This window comes from Cnephaeus nilssonii (genome assembly GCF_951640355.1).
Source record: "Cnephaeus nilssonii genome assembly, chromosome: 3".
In the NCBI taxonomy this organism is placed as follows: Eukaryota; Metazoa; Chordata; class Mammalia; order Chiroptera; family Vespertilionidae; genus Cnephaeus; species Cnephaeus nilssonii.
Window position 1 is genome coordinate 66543711 of NC_137074.1, and position 17006 is coordinate 66560716.

A 17006-nucleotide genomic window follows, 5' to 3' on the forward strand; every position below is an offset into this window, starting at 1 on the left:
ATATAAATTTGGACAAAAAACAACAACCCCAAAACATGCCAGCAAACAAGCAGTGAACAACACTTAACCAGTAAGAAGAATCCATTCATCAGCATAGTTGTTTCTACTTGGGGTTTATTGTTGCTTATTTTCTAACTTTTCATCCCATGCTTATTTACCAGCTACCTATTAGGTACTTTGTATTTATTATTTCTTTTTTAATTTTTACAAAATTTCATATTATAGAAAAGGTTTAGCTAATGTCTTTGTTCTTAAGAGCTCTCCAAAGAGCTCTTGATTTGTCAGGCTTCTTACAGCTCTTATACAGTATGTCCACCTTTTTTGTTTTGTTTTTCTGCAGACTCAGGGATGCAGACTAGGCAAGATAATGTGATCTCACTATCATATAAGGACTCCTATTTGCTGTGTTCCTGCTGTGTATTCGATTTCCACAATAACTCTAAGAATAAGTGCTATCATTTCCGTTGTACAGATAAGAAACTTCAGGCCCAGGAAAAATAAGCAAGTTATCAAAGGTCACATAACCAGTATGTAAACTCCTTGTAAAATAACAATACCCATTCCCTATTTAATTTTAAATTACTCTTGATGTATTAAGAATGATGGATTTTAATGGTGGCAGAACTAGAGGCATAAAGACCAGTTATGAGTCTATACAATATTTGAGGGGACAGATGCTAAGAAATTAATTTAAAGTATTTGTTTATAATAACAAGGTCCAGACTGTGATACATAGGAGAGGTAAAAGTCATCAAGCCAAGATGATTTACTGGTACTGGGAGGTGGGTACCGGGGAGAGTCTGGTGTAAATATGGGTAAAGTATGATGGTGCTATTATTTAAGAATGGAAATAGAGAGTGGAGCAGATGTGGAATTATAAGAGGAATTCAATTTTAGATATGTTGAATTAGAATACATCTGTAGAGCATCCAAGTGAAGTTAGAAATCATGGCTGAACATACGTATTTGGAAGATGTAGATATTGAGAAGTTTTGTTTTTCTTCAAAATGAGAGGCAGTGAGCTAACTGGTTCATAATCTGAAGGAAGATACAGAGGTAAATGGTAAAGATATAGGAAAAAAGTGGGCCAAGTGATTGAAGAAGGTCATGGGAGTAGAAAGAGAGGATAGGATCAAGAACCCAAATGGAGGGTTGCCTTTGACTAGATGAAGTGCTCCTCATTCTAAGAGAACAGATTGGGGAAAGGAGATGAGAATAGATGCCCATGTAGATCAATAGCTGTGTGTTAGGAAAGGTTGAGAATAGAGGAATTCCATACTGAGGGCCTCACTTTTGTCAATGAATTACAAGGCCAAGTCTTCCATTGAAAGTACCAACTTGAATATTATTTTAGAAGAAAATGCTGAAATATAGACTTGCATCGTTATATTAAACTAGAGGCCCGGTGCACAAAATTCATGCATTGGAGGGGGGTCCCTCAGCCCGGCCTGCACCCTCTCCAATCTGGAACCACTCGGAGGATGTCCGACTGCCTCTCGTAATCTGGGACCGCTGGCTCCTAACCACTCGCATGCCTGCCTGCCTGATCATCCCTAACCACCTCTGCCTGCCTGATCACCCCTAACCACCTCTGCCTGCCTGCCTGATCATCCCTAAATGCTCCCCTACCAGCCTGATTGCCCCTAACTGCTCCCCTGCTGGTCGGATTGCCCCTAACCGCCTTTGCCTCACCCTGCACCTGGGACCCAAGATTCCTTCCTCTGGACAGTCATAGGCACCCGGGACCCGGGCTTCCTTCCCTTTGGCCTGCTGCAGGCACCCAGGACCTGAGCCAGCTTCACCCTGGCCAGCCACAGCTGCAGGGGACCATGGGCGGGTGGCTTCGCCTGGTCCGCAGCCGCAGGCACCTGGGACCATGGGGTGGGCAGCTTGTCCCTCTCCTGGGCCACAGCCTGGCTGGTCCCCATTCCTCTCTCGCAAGCTCATTTGTGCCTGGCTGGTTCCCATTCCTCTCTCCCCAGTGTTGAATGTCTGAGCTGTTACGGTGTGACGGCGTGAGGGTGTGATGACCATTTGCATATTAGCTCTTTATTATATAGGATAGAGGCTTGAAAAACTTTTGTGCTGCAAATACTACATCAAGAAAGTGAAAAGACAACTCACAGAATGCAAGAAAATATTGCAAATCACATATCTGATAAGACATATCTAAACTAGAAAAAGAACTCTTAAAACTGAAAATGGGGCTTCTCTGGAGTGGCAGTACAGCTGTTTCCTCTGGTGCAACATACATTGAGAAGAAGAATGTCAGGAACTAAATGTTTTATTTAAACCTGTGGTTGCTGCTCAGAAAATAAAGACAAAGTTAGGGGTTTATATGTTCGTCATGTAAGAGCAGTGTACTAAAGAAGAGAATTAGCTGTGTTGTGAAGGCTGAGAAATTTGAAACAAATTTTCAGATGACACACAACTTCTAAAAATCCAAGATGGTGGAGTAGGTGGAAGTTGTACTCACCTCCTCCCATAATCACATAAAAATTACAACTAAATTATAGGAAAATCAACATGGAGTACCATGTGAAGACTAGCTAATCAGAAGTCCTATAACTAAGGATATGCAGAAGAAGCAATGATGAGATTGGTAGGAGGGGCGGAAGTATGAAATTAGCTGGCTCTGCACCCATGTGCCTTGGTTAAGAATCTGGAGGGATATTTCAGCTGCAGAGGAAGGAGCAAGGGCTCTCAACCCTAAGCTGGGCTGTCCAGCCCAGAGCACCAATGCTGTAAAGAGGAGCCCACATAGTATCTGCTGTAAGACAGAAGGCTGATGGAAACCCAGGGACTGCACACAAAATCTTACTCGAAGTCACTCACCCTGGGCAGAGAGAAGGTGGCTCGGTGCTGGAGTCATAGAAGGAGAGACTGAATTGTACGGCTTCAGAGAGCTGGAGAGATGCCACCAATGTCTCTGTGTTGAGTCCCTTTCCCACACCACCTACTGACACCATCTTTACTGGTCTTCCACTCACCCAACAAGGCATTGGCCTGGGATCCACTCTGGAGTCTCCCTGAGGCCCTGCCATCACCAGTTTGTTCATGGCTGTGGGCTCTGCTGGCAGCAGCCAACCCAAGCCTGCATTGCAATCTTTCTTAAAAAAACTCTTGAGGAATTCCGGGCAAGTGTGAGAGTGCCAGAGACACACAGGCAGAGACTGAGTTGTGTGGCTTTAGAGCAAGGTCCCTTTTCCCCAAACACCCAACATGCACCACTGATCCTGTGTAGGGCCCTCTCCCCGTATGATATTAACTTTAGGAGCTCCACTAGCTCCACGATGAAGTCTTCCTGAGGTCCCACCTTAACCAGCTCTCCCATAGCTGTGGGTTTTGCTGGTGGCAATCAGTCTTCACTCAAATCATTGCCTTTCTTAAAAACTCTTGGAGAATTCCAAGTGGGCTAAGGGTGGTGCTGAGATGCACAGGGAGAGGCTAAGTCCCTGTTTATAGGGTGAAGACCATCTTCTTGCAAGCCCCATGGGTACCACTGTTCCTGTGCAGAGCTCTCCCTCCAATGGCCAAAGTTTAATGTGATCTAGCCTGATGAACTCTACTGGCTCTACCCTGATGACTCCCAGACACCCTGCATCATCGACACAAAGGTCCGAAGGCCAAAGGTGGGTGGCAGGTTGCCTCAATGTACCCTGAGGCATTTGCTGAGTGCCTAAGACCATCACTGGCACTGAGTTTGAATCTATGTTAATCTGGTGAATACCACTTGCCCTTTCCTAGTGACTCCCAGAGAACCTAATTCATGCAACTTGTGTATCACCTGAGGTTTGTTCAGTGGCTGCACCATATAAGCAGCCAGAAGATGGCAGTGGGTCTCAGGGTGCCTTGGGCCTTTCGCTGACCTACCCCAGGCCAGTACTGGTGGCAGCTGGCCTTGGTACACAGCTTGACTGCTCCCACATATACCTAGGCCCAGCGTGGGCAGCTACCAAACATGAATTACTTTGTGGCTCCTAACAGGTAGCCCAGGACCAGTCACAGGCAGTGTCTGACATTGACACACATAAGAGTCCCTCCCAACAGGCCCCAGAACCAACACAATTGGATTGTGGTGGTTGGCTTCAGATCACATCAGAGCACAACCTAATTAGCTCAACAAGCAGCACACCCAAAGGGTAGTCTTGGCAGGCACCACACCCGGCTGGGGCAAAACCCACGTTAAGGGGTCATTCCCAACACATACACTGTGGTCATGGCCAATCCTCATAGCCCAGATAGCCTGAGAGTCAACCTCATCCACGGACATACCAAAAACAATCAAAACTCCCTTTCAACTCACCTTCAGGAGGGCTCACAGGATCCTCAGAAGGGACATTGCTGGAGCACCCACCTCAGGTAAACAGGGAGATTGGGCCACTGGGACCCACAGGACATGTACTACATAAGGCCATCCTATCAAGACTGGAAGACATAGCAGATTTATGTAATACATAGGAACAACAGAGAGGCAGATAAAATGGGGAGACAAAGAAGCATGCCCCAAGTAAAAGAATAGGAGAAATTTCCAGAAAAAGAACTAACTGATATGGTGGCAAGTAATTGACCAGATATAAAGTTCAAAACAATGGTTATAAAAGTGCTCAAGAAACTTAGCATTAGTGAGAGCTTCAAAAGCACAAAAGGAATATAGAAACCATAAATAAGAATGAGTCAAAAATAATGAATACAATAATGAAATGAAAAACACACTAGAAGGAATCAACAGTAGATTAGATAGCAGAACAAAAAATCCAAAAAAATTTATATGGGACCACAAAAGGCCCTGAATAGCCAAGCAATCTTGAGAAAGAACAAAGTTGGAGGTATCACACTACCTAATATCAAACTATACTACAAAGCTATAGAAATCAAAACAGCATGGTACTGTCATAAAAACAGACACATAGATCAATGGAAAAGAATAGAGTGCCCAGAAATAAAACCACACCTACATGGTCAATTATTTGACAAAGGATGCAAGAGCATACAATGGGGTAAAGACAGTCTATTTAATAAATGGTTTGGAAAAATTGGATAGATGCATGCAAAAAAAAAGTATACCACCTACCACCTACTTGCTCCATCCTATATAATAAAAGCCTAATATGCTAAATGTTCAGTCGTCCGGGTGTCCGTTCAACCAAGGAAAGCGTAATATGCTAATGATATGCTAAGGCTGCTCAACCGCTCACTATGATGTGCATTGACCACCAGGAGGCAGAGAGTCAACCGGTCAACCAGTCGCTATGATGTGCACTGACCATCAGGAGGTAGACGCTCCTACCAGTAGGTTAGCTTGCTGCTGGGGTCCAGCCAATCGAGATGGAGTGAGATGGGCTGGACACGCCCTGGAGCCCTCCTGCAGTCTCTCCCCAGCTGGCCAACCTCCCGCATCCTTCCCTGGCCCTGATTGTGCACTGGTGGGGTCCCTTGGCCTGGCCTGCACCCTCTCACAATCCGAGCTGAGGGATCCCCTCCAACCCAAGGGCACAATTTCATGCACCAGGCCTCTAGTATACAATAATACAATAATAAATTCAAAATAGATTAAAGACTTAAAATGTAAGACTTGAAACCATAAAACTCCTGGAAGAAAACGTAGGCAGTAAACTCTCTGACATTTCTCTTAGCAATATGTTTGTCTGATATATCTCCTTGGGTAAGGGAAACAAAAGAAAAAAATAAACAAATGAAACCACATCAAACTAAAATGTTTTTGCATAACAAGGGAATCCATCAACAAAACCAAAAGACAATCTACTAAATGGAAGAAGATATTCACCACCAATGCATCCAATCAACAAGGGGTTAATACCTGAAATTTATAAAGAACACATACAACTCAACACCAAATAAAGAAACAATCCAATTGAAAAATGGGAAGAGGATCTGAATAGACACTTCTTTAAAGAGGGCATACACATGGCCAATAGACATATGAAAAGATGCTCAGTGTCACCAATCATCAGAGAAATGCAAATTAAAACCACAATGAGATATCACCTCACACCTGTCAGATGGCTATCATTAATAAATCAATAACCAACAATTGTTGGTGAGATTGTGGAGAAAAGGGAACCCTTGTGCACTGTTGATGGGAATGCAGATTGATGTAGCCATTATAAAAAAACAGTATTGAGGTTCCTTAAAAAATTAAAAATGGAATTGCCTTATGACTCAGTGATTCCACCTATGAGTATATATTCAAAGAAATCCAAATATAATTCAAAAGGATATATGTACTCCTATGTTGATTGCAACATTATTTACAATAGCCAAGATATAGAAGCAGCCCAAATGCCCAACAATAGATGAGTGGATAAAGAAGAGATGGTAAATATATACATTGAAATATTACTTGGCTATAAAAAGAGAAATCTTGCCATTTGCAATGGCATGGATGGACCTAGAGGGTATTATGCTAAGTGAAATAAATCAGACAGAGAAAGACAAATACCACATGATTTTACTTATAAGTGGAATCTAAAGAACTAAATAAATTAATAAACAAAATAGAAACAGTCTCATAAATGCAGAGTTCACACTGATGGTTTCCAGAGGGGAGGGAAGTTGGGGGGCTTGGTGAAAAAGATGAAGGGATTAAGAAGTAGCAATTGTCAGTTACAAAATAGTCAGGGGGATATAAAATCACAGAATACGGAATACAGTCTATAATATTACAATAACTATTTATGGTGCCAGGTGGGAACCTTAAATACCAGGGGAATCACTTTGTAAAGTATATGATTGGCCCCTATGTTGTACACCTGAAATATTTTAATTAAAAAGTAAAATTAAAAAAGACAACTTTTGAAACATGAAAAAACCCCCACAATGGTCATGGGATCTGAATAGACATTTCTCCAACCTGAAAATGATTACAGGATCTGAATAGATATTTCTCCAAAAAAGATAGACAAATGACCAGTAAACAGATGAAAATGCTGTTAGGCATTAGGGAAAAACACTTCAATATTGCAATATGATACCACTTTACACTCACTAGGATGGTTATAATGAAAAAGACAGGTAATAATGGAGAGGACACTCATATGGTGCTTGTGAAAATGTAAACTGACACTTTGGAAGACAATCTGAATATTTCTCAAAAGATTAAACATAGAGCTGTCATGAAACTCAGCAATTCCACTAGTAGGTATATATCCAAAAGTAATGAAAACATATATTCACACATAACTTTAAAACAAATTTTCTTATTATCATCCTATATAATAAAACCCTAATATGCAAATCGACTGAATGGTGGAATGACTGGTTGCTGTGATGTGCACTGATCACCAGGGGGCAGATGCTCAATGCAGGAGCTGCCTCCTGGTGGTTAGTGTGCTTCCACAGGGGGAGTACCACTCAGCCAGAAGCCAGGCTAACGGCTGGTGAGTGCAGTGGCGGTGGCAGGAGCCTCTCCCACCTCCGCTGCAGTGCTAAGGACCTCTCGGGGAATGTCCCACTGCCACGAGACCGGGCCTAAGCCAGTAGGCAGACATCCCCCGAGGGGTCCTAGACTGCAAGAGGGCACAGGCTGGACTGAGGGACCCCCCTCCCAGTGCACGAATGTCGTGCACAGGGCCTCTAGTTATTCATAATAGTAAAAAAGTGGAAACAACTCAGATTTGCTTAAACAGGTAAAAGGATAAATAAAATGTTACATATCTACTAGAGGCCCAGTGCACAAAATTCGTGCACGGGGCGGGGGTGTCTCCAATCTGGAACTGCTGGCTCCCAACTGCTCGCCTGCCTGCCTGATTGCCCCTAAACGCTTCTGCCTGCCAGCCTGATCACCCCCTAACCACTCCCCTGCCAGCCTGATTGATGCCTAACTGCTGCCCTGCTGGCCCGATTTGCCCCTAACTGTCCTCCCCTGCAGGCATTATCCACCCCAACTGCCCTCCCCTGCTGGCCTGGTCATCCCCAACTGCTCTCCCCTGCAGGCCTGGTCCCCCCCAACTGTCCGCCCCTGCAGGCCTGGTCACCCCTAACTTCCCTCCCCTGGTGGCCTGATTGCCCTCAACTGCCCTCCCCTGCTGGCCATCTTGTGTCCACATGGGGGCGGCCATCTTGTGTGTTGGAGTGATGGTCAATTTGCATATTACCTCTTTATTATATAGGATACAATGGAATATTATTTGGCCATAAAATAAAGGAAATTCTAACACATTCTCCACCATAGATGAACCTTAAAAACGTTGTGCCAGATATTGTACTGAAGTCTTTATAGAAATATTTAACATTAAACCCTTACACAACCTATTGTGGTAGGTTCTCTTCTCTGGCGGATGAGAAAATAGAGGGTAAAGAGGAGGAATAACATCACTGAGGTCACCCAGTCAGTAACGGAGGGGCCAGCAATCTCCAGGAGGTCTATGTGACTCTAAGGTCAGGTCTCTCCATGTGCCCATTACACTGCTTCCCATGCCCTTTTTGTTACCAAGCTCCTTTTGGAGGTTATTCTGCTAAAAACAGTACAGAGGACCCTGCTTCTAACATGTAAATATATGTTCAGCAATCACCCAATATCAATGTAAAAATACTAGATTAAATATTAACAAACAGAACCCAACACCATATTAAGAAAATATACCATGAGCAAGTGGGATTCATTTCTGGAATGCAAGGATGATTCAGTATTAGAAAATCTATTAATATAACCACCAGATATAAGGGAAATAATCACATGATTATCCTCTGGATGCAAAAAATAATAAAATAAAATAAAGCTTTTGACTAAAGCATCCTAATCAGAATACTCAAGAAAATAGGAGTTGATGCATATTTCCTAAACAGAATACCTCAGTCCCAAAGTCAGCATTGTGCTTAATGGGGGAAATAAGACATTTCTACTAAGATTAGGAAAGAGTCAAGAATGCTCACTATCTCTGCTACTTTTGAACCTTATTCTAGAGTTATTAGCCAGTGCCATTTAAAACAGAGAAAAAATAAGAGACACGGAAATTGGAAAAGAAGTAAAACTATTTTTAGATGACATAAGAGTTTACCTAGAGAACCCAAGAAAATCAACACAAACAATAAAATATTTACTTTTTTAAAATATATTTTATTGATTTTTCACAGAGAGGGATAGAGAGCTAGAAACATCGATGAGAGAGAGACATTGACCAGCTGCCTCCTGCACATCCCCACCGGGGGATGTGCCCGCAACCAATGTACATGCCCTTGACCGGAATCGAACCTGGGACCTTCCAGTCCGCAGACCGATGCTCTATCCACTGAGCCAAACCGGTTTCGGCTAAAATATTTACTTTTAAGTACTAAAGATGATGTTAATTTTAAAATAATTTAAAACTTCAGTAAAGCTACATGAATAGAACAAAGAACATTTTTTCTGAAATCATTTGAGAGTAAGTTTTGAACATGGTGCCCAGCATCCCTGAATAGGTTAGTGTGTAACCCTTCAGACAAGGACATTCTCTAGATAACCAAAAATATAAGGATCAAAATCAGGAAGTTATCATTGACACTTACTAACATGGAATTCACTATCTCCTTTCAAGTTTCAACAATTGTCCCAGTAACATTTTTTTTATAGGATACTAGAGGCCTGGTGCATGGATTCCTGCACATTGAAAGGAAATTAATTAGAAGAAATATTTTAGAGGCTGGGGAGGGACCACAGGAGATTGGCTCCAGGGCCTATCCAGCCCATCTTGCTCAGTCCCTATTGGCCGGACTCCAACAGCAAGCTAACCTACTGTCAGAACATCTGCCCCCTGGTGATCAGTGTGCATCATAGCGACTGGTCGAACGGTCGAAAGAATGCTCAGAGGGACAATTAGCATATTAGGCTTTTATATATATAGATAAGGTAGGATAATGTCTCTTTGGTCTCTTTTTTCAGTCTGAAAGAGTGCAGTGTGGATGGTGTCTCAAAGACTAATTTATCCTCACTCCTACACCCTCTGTACCAGGGGTGATGGAAAAGGCAGAGATTAACCTCAACCAAAACCCACCCTGCCAGACATCTAAAATGAATAATTGCTTGAGTGTGTAGAGAGAAGCCTGGAAGTGATGTCATGCTTTTATCTTTTATTTTTACCATAAAAGTTTTAAAGCAGCCATTAAAAATAGAAATATGTTAAGCCTTTCAATCTTTACTGAGTTCTTCCTGGATAGAATGTTCACAAGAGAAAATCGCCTCATTTCCAAGAAGTTTTAAGACAGTCTCTCTTACTTTAGATTTAACAGTACATCTGTTAGATAAGTATATTATCCAGTCTGATTGTTTCGAAGTAACTCTTCGTTAAGGAGCCGGTTCTTAGGTGACATTTTAAACCAACACACAAAGAGCACAGCTACTCCCATTGTGTTAGATGTGAGTTCTAAGTAAGTTAAATAAAAACTCATTTGACTCTGCCTCAAAGTTCTGTTGGGAATTCTTGGAAATCTTTCAGATTACCACTAATTCCATGGGCAGTAGTCTGAATTTCTTTCCCCTCACTATACTTTTATGATAATCAAATCATTACCTTTCATCCATGTTGACTATCTGAAAGGTTTTAAAAGCATAACAGGTACATACTAGTTCATAGGTAACTCATGCTGTGCTTCTTTGGCGATAAATATTTGTCCTCATTATGTTTTCTGGAAAACCTACCTAGGTACATTACTGGATATTCCTTATTCCCCCAGAGCCCAGACAGCTTTCTTGAACCAGTTTACATGATCACATTGAGACTTCCCAGTTTTTTAACAGCAAATTCTAGATTTCCTTGAGTGCTAGGGTTCCATGCTTCTTGAAGCCCACTCAGTGGAAAAGAGTTTATGAATGTAGACATTCTATTTTCCAGTTACCTCTTTGATGGCAGAATAATCACCATCTCTCTTCCCCCTCCCCAGCCCTCTTTTTTCCTACCTTTCTTTGCAGGGGTCATTTTTCTCAGAACAGGTTGGAAAGAGAGAGGGGGATTATGGGAAGAATCAAATTTCACTTCTGGGTTACCTGGAGACAAGGCACAGGAGGCAGCTTTTTAAAATACAGATTCCTTAACCTCACTCCAGACTTTCTAATCAGAATCTTTGGAGGAGGATCCAATAGCATGTATTTTTAAGAAGTTTCCCAAGTGATTCTTCCTTGACTAGCACTGAGAAGCTGTGTTCTCCCTGTATATTTAGCAAATGATCACTAAAAACTAACTTAAAAGAGTTTTGGAAATGATGCTCTCTATATCCCCTTCTTTGCAAGCCTTTATGGAAACATCTATTTAATTCTGTATAATCTAACATTTCCCAAATTTATTTGTGTATAACACATACCTTTTTTTGTTGTTGACAAAACACATATTACTATTGCACACCCCAAAACACAGACTTTGTGAAGTATTGGCTTAGAAAATACGACTTCTCCGTCACTCCTCTTCATTAACAGAGTCAGCAACTCTTTAATGTTTGGTAACTCAGTAATGAACGTAACCACAGCTATTCATAAGGACGATTACACAAGGTTTCATAAGGCCTTCGTGCCCAATATTATCCTTTGGCTCTTCCTCTGCTTATTCCTAAACTTTAGATTTTAAAAATTCTGACAACAGTGATAATTTGTATGCACTGGTTGCTTACTATGAGCCACGCTCTCTTCTAAGTACTTTGAAGGCATTAACTCATAGTTCTCTAAGTAGTTTTATTATTATTATTACTTTTTAAAAAATATATTTTTATTGTTGATAGTATTACAGATGTCTCCCATTTCCCCTCCTTTACCTTCCTCCTCCCAGCCCCTACCCACCCACCCCCAGGTCTTCACCCCACTATTGCCCTGTCCATGGGCTATGCATATCTATATATATAAAAGCCTAAGTGACCTTCTGACCATTCGATTTTCTGACCAGTAGCTATGATGTGCAATGACCACCAGGGGGCAGATGCTCCGACCGGTAGCTATGATGAACACTGAGCACCAGGAGGCAGACGCCCAATGCAGGAGCTGCTGAGCTGTGGTGACTTGGCAGCTGAGGTTCTCGGGTGATGCACCTGGAACCAGAGAGGAGGGACCCCGATTCCAGGGTGTGTTCCCTGAGAACCACCCTCTAGCAATCTGGGACCCCTAGGGGGATGTTGGAGAGCCAGTTTCGGCCGTATACCTGCAGGCCAGGCCGAGGACCTCCACCGGTGCGTGAATCCGTGCACCGGGCCTCTAGTAAGTATATAAGTTCTTTAGTTTATCTCTTATTGTCTTCCCAATTCCCACACCGAGGTATGTCAGTCTGTTCCATGCCTCCATGCTTCAGGTCTATTTTGTTGGTCAATTCATTTTGTTCATTAGATTCCATAAATAAGTGAGGTCATGTGATAACTTTCTTTCTCAGATTGGCTTATTTCACTTAGCATAATAGTCTCCAGGTCCATCCATGCTGTCCCAAAAGGTAAGAGATCCTTCTTTTTTACAGCTACATAGTATTCCATGGTGTAAATGTCCTACAGCTTTTTTATCCACTCATCTACTGATGGGCACTTAGCTATTGTAAATAATGTTGCTATGAATGTTGCTATGCAAATATTCTTTCTGATTGCTATTTCAGGGTTTTTAGGATATATTCCCAGAAGTGGGATAGCTGGTTCAAACAGAAGTTCCATTTTTAATTTTTTGAGGAAACTCCGTACTGTTTGCAATAGTGGCTGCACCAGTCTTTATTCCCACCAGCAGTGAACTAGTGTTCTCTTTTCTCTGCATCCTCACCAGCACTTGTTTGTTGATTTTTTGATGATAGACATTCTGACAGGTGTGAGGTGGTATCTCATTGTGGTTTTAATTTACATTTCTCTGATGATTAGTGACTTTGAACATTTTATCATGTCTTTTGGCCATTTGTATGTCCTCTTAGTGGGTTTTATTATTATAAAAATGTTATAACTGGATACTGAGGAACAGAGGTTAAGTAGATAAATCTAAGAAAATGCACAGTTATTGAAGACATTAAAGCCAAGTGTTCAGACTCAGCCTATAGCAGAGATTTTCAGCTGGTATGCTGTGGCACATCAGTGTGCCACAAGAATTTTTAAAATATGTAATACCTCACTATTTAGTCAAGGGCACTAACCTCTTTTCCTTTAGATTTTCAAATATATAACGTCATCTCATTTTTGTTAAAAGCCAAGGAAAGCTTAAGTGTCAGGAAGGAAAGACACTAAAATTAATGCTGCTTTTCTCTAATGAGTGGGAGGAGGAGGGTGTGGGGATGAAATGGTCTTATAATATTTATGTTGAATAATTTAAATAATTTGACCTTTTGGTGTTTGTTTTTTCTTTAATAAAACATTTGAAGTTTGCACATTTCATACCATTACAAGCACGGTCTGAAACAGAAGCAGTAAAGTCTGAAAAGATCATTGGATTCAGGGAAAAGATGATGCTTTAATGTTAATATGTATTTGGTATAAAGGGTTGAATTGTGGTTGGCATGTGGTGGCTGTTGGCAGCATGTGTCCAGGAAGGCCTTATAGGTTCTGGGCAGGTAGGTTCAGACGAGATATGGCCCATCTGGGTAAAGCCTGCAGCTAACACTAGAAGGTCAAAGGCAAGACTCCTGGGCCAGCCTCCTGGGAAGCAGCATCACAGATTGTTTCTACTTCTGCCTGGTCCCAGGATTGGGGAAATAACTGTCTCTGACACAGCCTGTTTACCCTCAGATAGCTCATGTCATCTATGTGGTTCCCTAATAATTAATTCTGGGCCTTCCAACCTATGCAATCATTGGTAGGTAGTACAACACACTACTGGTGAAACTAGTCTTCATAAATTTATCTGTTCCTGCCTCAAACTTATTTATATTTTTAACCTGGGATATACCTATATCTATATTTATATCTATATCTATATTCATGGCATCTATGTCATCTATATGTATATCTAGATAGATGGACAGATATAGATATCCCTGTTTGCATATTCTCATATGAAACAATCAGCATTTATTCACGTTTAGTCTTGATCAATACTGAGTATTGGGACATATTAAACACAGGGTAAACATATTATAAAAATGAATTTCACATGGGGTATTATAGTGGCATGTTATGGAGCCAGGGTTTTATTACAGCATACTGATCATTCCTCCAGATGAGTTTAAATTGATGGCTCTAAGAAAATTTTTGCAAAGGACCCCCTTCTAGCATATTGACCTTAGAAATGTGCTTATCACAGATCCTGGGAGGATCCCCCCCTGGCTTCAAAATGCTTTAGGCATGCATATTAGCATGACCAATGGACACAGACACTGGGGTGGTGGGGGCTTGCCGGGGGTGGGAATGGCTGGGGTGGGGGGCGGGTCAATTGGGGAAAAGGGAGACATATGTAAAACTTTAGACAATAAATAAAAACAACAACAACAAAATAAATGCTTTAGGCAAAAGCAACACTGGGTACTATGAAGCGAATACTGTCTCTGAGCCCAGTAATGATTTTTTTTTTAACACATGAAAAGTCTCTTTTAAAATCTGTTCAATATTTAATACACATTGCATGGGATAAATATTAAATGATACAGCTGAAATGTTAAAATATGCATATGAAAAGTGATTTGCAGAGGCCACCTCAATATTTGTAATTCTACCGTCTTTAGTTTCCTTTTTTTAACCCTATCTCCTATAGATTCTGAACCAATATAGGGGCAACAAAAAAATCACGTCACGATGCCTTTCTTTTCCTTTTTTCTTTCCAAACTAGGGAAAAGGCATGGAAATATAGTTAGTTGCTGAAGATCCCACAGCCCTTCATGCTATTCTTTGACTCTGGGATGTGTTGTCTCTTCTTGTCATTTTCTTTATCCATGATATACAGAAACAAAGCATTTATACATACTCAGAAACTATATATATATTTTTTTATCTCTGCTATGAATTCATATGTTATCTCCTAAGTTAACAGGAGAAATGTTGCATTTTTAGATGGCTTCAACTCAATCTCTTTTTCCTTCCCAAACAGATATACCAGCCTCAGTTTCCCAGCTTGTCCTCATGTAGTATGTGCTGGAAAACTATTCCAAAGTGAAAATAATTCCTTCATGCATGTGCTATTAATCTAATAGAGGTATGGAAGTGGGGGGAAGAAGAGAAGCTGCCTTTCTGGCAATCAGGAACAATGCTGAGAACGGGGAAGCCTGTTCCAAATGTTAGTAAATGATGTACTATATGTACATCATTAAAATGTACATCTTTTAGCACTGCTCTGGTGGGGGGAACAAAATGGTTGCATAATGGTTTGGCTAAAAAGTTGAAAATAGACACTGAATCTAAATCTCTTAGGATTTAGAATTATACCTACTCTCTGTTTCTTTTGAAGAATTCTATCAGTTTCATAGAGAGAAGATATAAGATGAAATGAGGTGAAACAGAACAAAAAAAATATTGTGAGTTTAAAATCCAATGAAATAATGTGAACAATCTTCCCAAATCTAGTTAAATAATAAAAAATGGAATTATTAGAAATATAAAATGCATGATTTTATTTTATTTTTTGACAAAATAATGATGAAAGATGCAGGAATCCAGGACAGGAGAGGAGTAAGTATGATGCCTCCAAACAGGGAGGTGAGGTAATCCATCTGCTAGTTTGAATTGTTTTCCAGTGTGGTGATAGGTTTGAACAATCCATCCAAACCTTTTCACCCAGTTCCTCTCTTTACTGATGGAGATGAGAGAGATAAATGGTTCTCCAGTGGTTTCCATGACCTTTATTATTAGTATCTTTGCTTCGTTTAATGCTGGTGATAGGAAAAACCAAATGTCTTAAATTTTGGTGATCAGTCACTCAAACTACTCAGGAAAACATTTGAAAATTAGAAGAACATTGCAAACATTTGTCTCTATTCTCTTTGATCTCACAAGTGTTCTTGTTCCCTTTTCTCTATCGAAGAAAACAAAGCCAGGAGATGCTGACTGGGTTGTAAGCTCCCAGGGATCACTATGATATCCTACAGTGTGTGGCACTTAGCCGAGCCTTAATAAATATCAACTAGGTTTCATTGAATTAACTGATTAAAAAAGGAGATAAAATCTTTTAGAAGCCAAAATAATTTTAAAATCTTGATAAGATTATTGAAGCATGTCATGTAATCTTTGTTCATAGATCAACTGAAAAGGTGGAGTTAGAGCAGGGAAGTCAAAAGGTAATTTATTGGTGGATATATAATCTGGGGGCATCATTTGTGATACATTTTTACCTGTCGCTTGTAAGTATCATCAACATTTAAATCAGTCAGCGCACAAGAGGGCATTGGGGTAAGGGAGCTCAGCAACTTCCTCTGGCTCCATGCTTACAAGTCCACGTCACATCGGTTGCTGGAACCCTCTTGGCCTCTCTCCCCGACTTGAGTCACTTTGCCCCAGAGGAGAAGGGGGACTCTCCCGTTGGCGCATTCAGGAAATAAACTGGCTCTGCCAGGTTGGGAGCCAGCTGAACTTAGGAACTACACACGCTGGCCTGCTCCTTCATGCTCCGGGCTGTGCAGAAGCAAGTCCCTTTGTGGGGAGCTGTGCAGTGACTTGTGGGTAAGTCTAAAGTGCAGAGTTAGGAAGTCCATTGTTGTCATTCACCTAAGCCATGTTGTCCTTTATCAGCTTTAGCAATAGTGAGGTTCACATTTTTATCTCCTTCTGCCAAACTTCCATATCTATCTTTTCATCGTTTACAATCTTGATTGGGAAAAGAGTGTTATTATTATTATTATTATTTTTGGTCTGCCTCAAGCCTATAAGAGAACTGGGCTCCAGCAACTCTATATAGTTAAATCTGATTATCTTAGCATTCATTTATTCATTTAGCAATTCATTTGGAAATAGTTGCTGAGCTCCTAAAATATGCCAAGCATTATGGGAAGTGCTGGTGCCCTACCCATAAAAAGTTCACAGTGTAGTATGTTTATAAAGCAATTTGACAAGTCAGTAAGCACATAGCTTCCCAGGAGGTAAAAGAGTATGAGCCGAGCTGTTCAGTGTTTTGGTGTTTTCTTAACCGAGTCATGAACTAATCT

The 17006-nt window shown here is 41.0% G+C and overlaps 1 protein-coding gene across 3 annotated transcripts in view; it reads right to left on the minus strand.

Annotated features, from left to right (window-relative positions):
* The window catches only part of PHLDB2 (pleckstrin homology like domain family B member 2), a 231972-nt gene that overhangs the window by 113687 nt on the left and 101279 nt on the right, over positions 1–17006 (minus strand). The window lies entirely within an intron of this gene.